Here is a 7,037-nt window from a genome sequence, read left to right as displayed (position 1 = left end):
TGTGTGTAGGAAAAAATTGAAACTTAAACACGTAAGGAAATCTTACATGAACACTTGCTGGAACGTTCCCGTTCCATTGACTCCATTAGGTGTTGGAGTGTTGAAAGGTCCTGTTAAAACTTCAGCATCAACTTCAACAACAAACCAGGTTTTCTTTCTCAAAAAGAGAGGTGTCTCACTAAAGCTCTATGAGAGTGGATGCCGATGACACCTTTCATTGTCTTATCGTTTATTACCGTTTACAAAACCTTTTCATGTTTCCTACTTTACAATATGGAAATTGGGAAAGTCTAATTAACGACAACAGATCCTTAATTCCTAATTTTTCTCTTTGGCTGAATGTATCATAAAGGCAGACAACAAGCAAAGAAGCCACTTAATTAACTCATTACCAGCAACTATGTATGTGTGTGTGTGTGTGTGTGTGTGTGTGTGTGTGTGCTTTTGAAACATCCAATATCATTTGCAGTGGATGACTGGAAACCCTGAAATTGGTCATCCCAGAAATGAACCGTGGCTATTTGGGATAAACAGGGGCTTCCATGTGAGAGCTTTTAAACCATCTCACAACACAATGCAGAGGACTTGGGTGTGATGGGAAGGCCTTTTCTTAAATCTGAGAGACCACCCCACCCTCAACTCTAACCAGACTCTACTTCATTATCCACCTTTCATCTTTAAAAAAAATTCTTGCAGCCTTAAGATACTAAACCTCATTTTGCCTGCCACTGGGGGCTTCATCTGTACATAGACGCGAATCCTCCCCCACTGTTGGGCCCTTCAATAGAAAGCCATATTGCCACACAAAGAGACCTTAGTGTTAGCGAAAATGATTAAGGCCTATCATTTTTCCTATTCTCAGAAGTTAGCTTGGGGAGGGGTGCAGGGAGGCTGCCCTTTTTCCACATAAATCTTCTGCTGCCCAGATTTTGAAGAACTTAAAAAGCCAACACAGAATGAGTAGAATTTAATGAAGGAAAACATTTCTCTGTCTCTGGTTCCCTGATGGAAATGATGGGGCTCTATTGTGGGAAGACGTAGCTGAAACTCATTTATTAACATGTGTGCCCAAGGCCTAATTATAGGCATTCTCCTTTAACGTAGAATTGTCACCCCTGGCGTTATTCATAAAGTGCCCACTGAGAGAAGTCTAAAACCATAACCCTTATCTGTAGTCATTGGTGAATTTTCTCTGGATTCTATAATGACCAGCAGTATATAATGACTATAAAGCCCAGGGTCTTGTGTACTAGTGTCCCCATGTAATAATGAAAATGCCTGCAAGTAACAGCTTGGTTAGGAATGAAGATGAGAGATTGAGAGAGAGAGAGAGAGAGAGAGAGAGAGAGAGAGTGTGTGTGATTCTATCTTGAAAGATCCAGAAACAGAATATGAAACAGCTAGCTTTCCATTGCTGAAGCGTTTGTGCAATATGCACAAAGTTATTCATCCTTTTATGAGTCACAGTCTTTCATAGGATCCTTCCAATGGCTTAAATAAGAAAAGTACCAAAGAAACTTTGAGGCAAGGGGCAATAGTTAGGGCCATAGCCGTGGGGGCTTGCAGGCTGGCTGCAGAGAGTAAGGGACACAGAGCCGCAGGAGTGGGGCCGAGGGAGGGCACTGGCTGCGGATACTTGGAAAGCCACCTCTGAGGTAGCAGAGGCAATTCCCTATAACAGAAGGAAGAGGAGAGGAAAAAAGAAGGAGTAACTGTAGCAGCCGGAGGAAGCCCAGGTTTCGCCAGTGCTGCCTAATATAGATGCCACTTTGCCCCCAGAAAAAAGGGGGTGAAATATCCAGACTCTATTAGGCGTATAAACGTTCAGTGATTTGGGACACAAACTCATTCTTTCCTTGAAGATCGCCGATACTCCCTGTAAGAGGATTTTGTTGTTGTTGTTGTTGTTTTTTGTTTTGCTTTTTTTTTTTTTAAAAAAAGAACAATTGAAAACCTAGTAGATCATAAGATAATTAATTTTACCTATTATTTCGTCTGACACTTTTCTTGGCATCGATTTTGTGGCATTAACATATTTGCCTAGTATTAAATGATTTTAAAGGATTACAATGTTAATTAAAAATAGTAAGTGCCATCTCAGTGGCTGCGAAGACCAACATGAGCCCTGTTTTAAACTGGAAGCCTGTGTTCTCCTTGCCACACCCGCCCCCTCCCCATCATCCCCCCGCCCCCCCAGAAGAAGCCCTGTTTTGAGGCAACAGTTCCCTAGGAAGAAAACAACAGAAGCAGAAACAATTTGCTCCTTTAAGGATTTGAGAATGCTTATGTTGGAACCTCACAAAAGCGGCGTTATGTCCTTGAACATTCTAAAGATCATTGTTAATAGGATCAATTTTTGTGTGTTATTCAACTGGATCCTTCCTAGCCTGTAAGAACCGCATTTTACTTGGGGGACATGGTGGCAATGGGGGTGGGGGTGGAGGGTAAAGGAAGGCCCAGCAAATTCCATGTGATCAGTTCAGCTGCAATAATCTCTTTTCTCCTTCTTGACGAAGCCACACATGAGAGCACTCTGGTGTCTTTCATCATTATTTGTCACCCTTTTGTGCGGAGCAACTTATATCCACAGCCATTCCAGCAATTAAAATGAAAAAGAACCAAACAGTATTCTCATTGAATACTCGGAGGCCAGTGCCACCAAGTGCCATCCAACCTATTGAATGTGGGGTATCTAATGCCATTAGAGCTCTGTAAGTATTCTGTGAAAAAAAAAAAAACAAATAAATTGTTACATGCAGAATGTAGAGAATGATTGAAAAAGATAAAATCTTTTAATACGTTGGCGGTAGCTAGATCGCCTGTAACAGGCTCCCTCTCTCAGTGATAACGTCAAAAGGAACTAACTAAGCAACGGACAGGGATCAGGACTCACACGGAAAGACTGAGAACTTCAAATTTTGGTAGACAAGTGGTCATCCGGTGAGACAACTTCCACGAGAATAAGTCAATCTTGTTTCTGTTGAAATACCTTCTGAAAATAACTATGAGCATTTTATTAGCCTGATTTCCATTACTTAAATAGGCTGTGCTTCTCCAAAACTATAATGTGTCACCATGTTTCTGGGGAAGCTACATTTTAATTTCCTTTTCCCAAAAAGGGCAAACTGAAAGAAAGTAAAGATAAATCAACTTTTCCAAGACCATAGACAGAGTCAGGATTTAAGGATGGTGACCACTTGAGTTTGGTGCTAATTTCTGATTGTGTAGTCCAGAACACGAAGACCCGGCGAGCCGCTTTCCTGATTCCACAAGCCACTCTTTTTTAATGTTATTTTCATCTGAAAATGTTAGGGTCATTACAAGATCATCGATTTTGAATCTATGTATTTGTTCTTCCATTCAGGATATAGCTTTTAGAAAATATCATCAATAAAGTTCTCTGAAATACCAAGAATTTACTTTCCAAGGCATTGTGCTACCAACTGCCTATAGATCATAATTTATTTGGGAAAAAAAGATTTATGCCTGAAATGGTAATTGGTATTTATGGTAACATGCTACTGAAATTCTGAGGAGGCACCAAGGGCTCAAGTAGATGATAAAAGAACCTTTTGGAGAACATCCTGAAATCTGAAGGAAGAGACAGAGGGCCTGCTTGAGGAAAGAGGCAGTGGCATGTTTGGAAATGGCAAAGGTCGGGGCGCCTGGGTGGCGCAGTCGGTTAAGCGTCCGACTTCAGCCAGGTCACGATCTCGCGGTCCGTGAGTTCGAGCCCCGCGTCAGGCTCTGGGCTGATGGCTCAGAGCCTGGAGCCTGTTTCCGATTCTGTGTCTCCCTCTCTCTCTGCCCCTCCCCCATTCATGCTCTGTCTCTCTCTGTCCCAAAAATAAATAAATGTTGAAAAAAAAATTAAAAAAAAAAAAAAAAAAGAAAATGGCAAAGGTGATTAAAACATGGTACCGCTTTACACAAACATACACCCATGTATGCAGAGCCATCTAGAAAGTGCTTCATGCTCCTATTATAGTTTCAGTGCTGACCAAACCTGTCTGTTGGATACAGAAAGGTTGGAGCTGGAATTCCCTAACAGTGATTTTTGCTTTTATGCCATAGGCAGTGGAGCCACCGAAGGGTTGTCAGCAATGATGGTCTGGCTTTGGTTGACTTTGTCATGATCATAGAAAATAGGTGACGGAAGCTGGGGTGTGGGGGCAGCATGTAGCATAGATCAGTCTTGGAAGTGGAGAGGTGAGAATTATCAACTATCCCAACACGTGAGAGAAATGCCAGGAAGACCTGTGCCTCCGAAAGTCCCCATCATTGACCTTTAGAATCATACAGCCCAGTGTGAGGGGCTGCAATCTGGGGTGGCTGGGGACTGGTCGGGTTGTGGTCCAGAAAAGTACTTCTGTGTTACATTCTTAGGATGCATTATTACTGTAAATGAAAGAACAGAGAAAGAATCTTTATTCTCTTCTCCAAAACTGGGATTTGATGACAGTATCTGTACAACCCCCTTGGGAATGGAAAATTCTAGAACTGGAAGAGTAACTTCTTATATTTTACATTCTTCCCTATAATCTCATAAAGAAAGCTGTGCAGAGATTCACTGTGGCTTTTACAGGTCTCTATTTAATATTATATTTTATTATATATATATATATAATAAAATATACTGTTTTATATAATGTTTTATAAGTGACAAAAATTTCAGGTAAAGCCCTGTTGAAGTTCCCCCAAATGTCTTTATTTCTAACGACCGCAATAACAAAAAAGAATTTGGTAAGGGAAATAGCCAGCTCGGGTTGGCCCAGGTGATTCTGCTGCTGGACAATAACTGAATTTGTCCTTTTAAGGTGACCACGTTTTTCTTTGGTGCAATGTTTGGCAAAATCTGTGACTTCGAGATTATCAGTAGGGAGTGGCTGGCAATTTGGCTTTAAATTTCCTAAACTTTTTTGAATGCTTAATTGTTTGCTAAGACGTCAGCTGCAAGATTAGTGGAGCTGGGAAAAAAAAAAAAAAAAAAGCATGCATTCACATTGGCCCTATGTCTATTTTCAGTGTGAAGGGAACTGGCTGGAGAGTGTAGCAAACACTTGAAGCTATGCGTTCTGCATTACAATGAAGCAGTGCTGTATTACACAATACCACGGAGGTTGTTGTTGTGGTTGTTGTTGTGGTTGTTTAAAGGGCATCATATCCAAAACCATTTGAATGCAAAGCAAGAGCCACCGGTGACAAATACTAAGATGTGTTAAACACCAGGACAATGACATTAAAATGGCCTCTTCCAGACTAAAACCCCCAATTTCTTGCTAAATAATTGGCTAGAAAAGTATACGAGGACTCCTTAAAAAATATCGGAAGGAAGCTGGGCCGGAATTAAAAACAACGGCAACAACTTATCTATATATCAAGAACGTAGTGTCTGGAGCTGTATTTACATATCGAGTGTGTACAGGTGTGGTGGTATTTAAGAATGTGTCATTTGACTTAGTCTTCCAACTATCTGTGAGAAAGAAAAATGTCAGGAAGTACATTCACAGTTGGAATCCCTTTTCTGGTTCTGCTAATTATTGTCAATACAGACCCTTTAGTTTTGTTGTACTACAGAGACTCCTAAAAATGATGCCATTATCTGCTTTCTCAATAATTCTCTTTTTCTAAGACCAATAAACGTCATTTTTAAAGGACAAAGAAATGAAATTTAGCAAAATCACCTGGCATTTTAGGGACAGATAATACTTACACCTATGATGTAATTTTAATTTTCCGATCATATTTAATGCCAGTGAAATGAACAGACACACAGGACTTAAAACTCAGGTCTTTGGATTACGGTTCTTTACCCACAATTCCAAATCAAGCACAAACATATGTCTGCTAGCTGACATATGGTAGAGAAGGGGCATAGAGCTATTCAAATTTATATAGAGCAGATTTCAATATTCATGGAGTTAGGACGACAGTTTCCCACGGTATCTTTTCTGTTTGGATTCTATGATCCCTTCAGTTTGAAATCTTTTCTTCTGGTCTTCCGTAACACTTTTGGCCCCTAAGACGTTTGGTGATTACTATGTTTTGCTGTATCATCTACTTTCTTTTGGTAGTTATTGTTTGGGTGGGGTCTGTCTTTTTTATCACCTAGCACGGAGCCTGGCACATAGTAGGCACTCAATAAATGTTTGTAGGGTAAAGGATATGTGTATGTATTTGGTCTCCTTGGTTTAGTTGCCAATTCCCGAAGGGCAGAGAAGGCATGCTATGCTTTTGTTGTCCTTCCCTTGGTGCCTAGTATCCTGCTATGACAGGTTATGTGGGACAGTGACAGGAAAGTTTCATGGTGATGATGCCACTATGGAGAAGGGACAGAGAGAAGAGAGGAGACCAGGGAAGGAAGAAAGAGAGGAGGGAGAGAGACAAAAAGGAAGGATAATTTAGAGCAGAGAAACAAACCAATTCCACCTGCCCCCCCCCCCCCCCCCCCCGTGGAATTAGCTCAACCCGCTCCCTTGTTTTAGACAAAGGGAAGACAGAAGGGAGAAGAGAGAAATTCAGAAAGCAAGAGTTTAAATTGTGGCTGCAGTGGTGAGCAGCATTCCAAGTTTACCAAATCATTTGCTAACACAGTAAATACAATATTTTTCTAAAGAGTTACTAGTTAGTGAATTTAGACTATGATCTTGTACTGTAAAGTTATTAGGACATTGGAGTTTAGAGGAAATGTGGAGAATTTTTTAAAAAGTAATCCCTAAAACTTGGGAAATTATAATTATTTTTTCTAATGAATACACTTAACAAGCTACAGACTCTCAAATGTGATACATTTGGCAAAGAATAAGCCCTGTCATGAAACCTGAAAGAGGTCTGTGCCATTATTAATCTGCTACCCAGGCAACACTTTTTGGGCCTTAATGAATAGCCTCTAATTGGCTGAGATTGGCCCACATACCCAGGAGCTGTTCACCAAATACATTTTTTTTTTCAAGATTTCACATCTTTCCTACATCTGCAATATAGGAAAATTATCCTGCTCATACTGTAGTAGATGTTCACCAAATATCACCATAACT

Source organism: Felis catus, chromosome B2 (assembly GCF_018350175.1).
Source record: "Felis catus isolate Fca126 chromosome B2, F.catus_Fca126_mat1.0, whole genome shotgun sequence".
In the NCBI taxonomy this organism is placed as follows: domain Eukaryota; kingdom Metazoa; phylum Chordata; class Mammalia; order Carnivora; family Felidae; genus Felis; species Felis catus.
Note: the sequence above shows the minus strand (reverse complement) of the source record.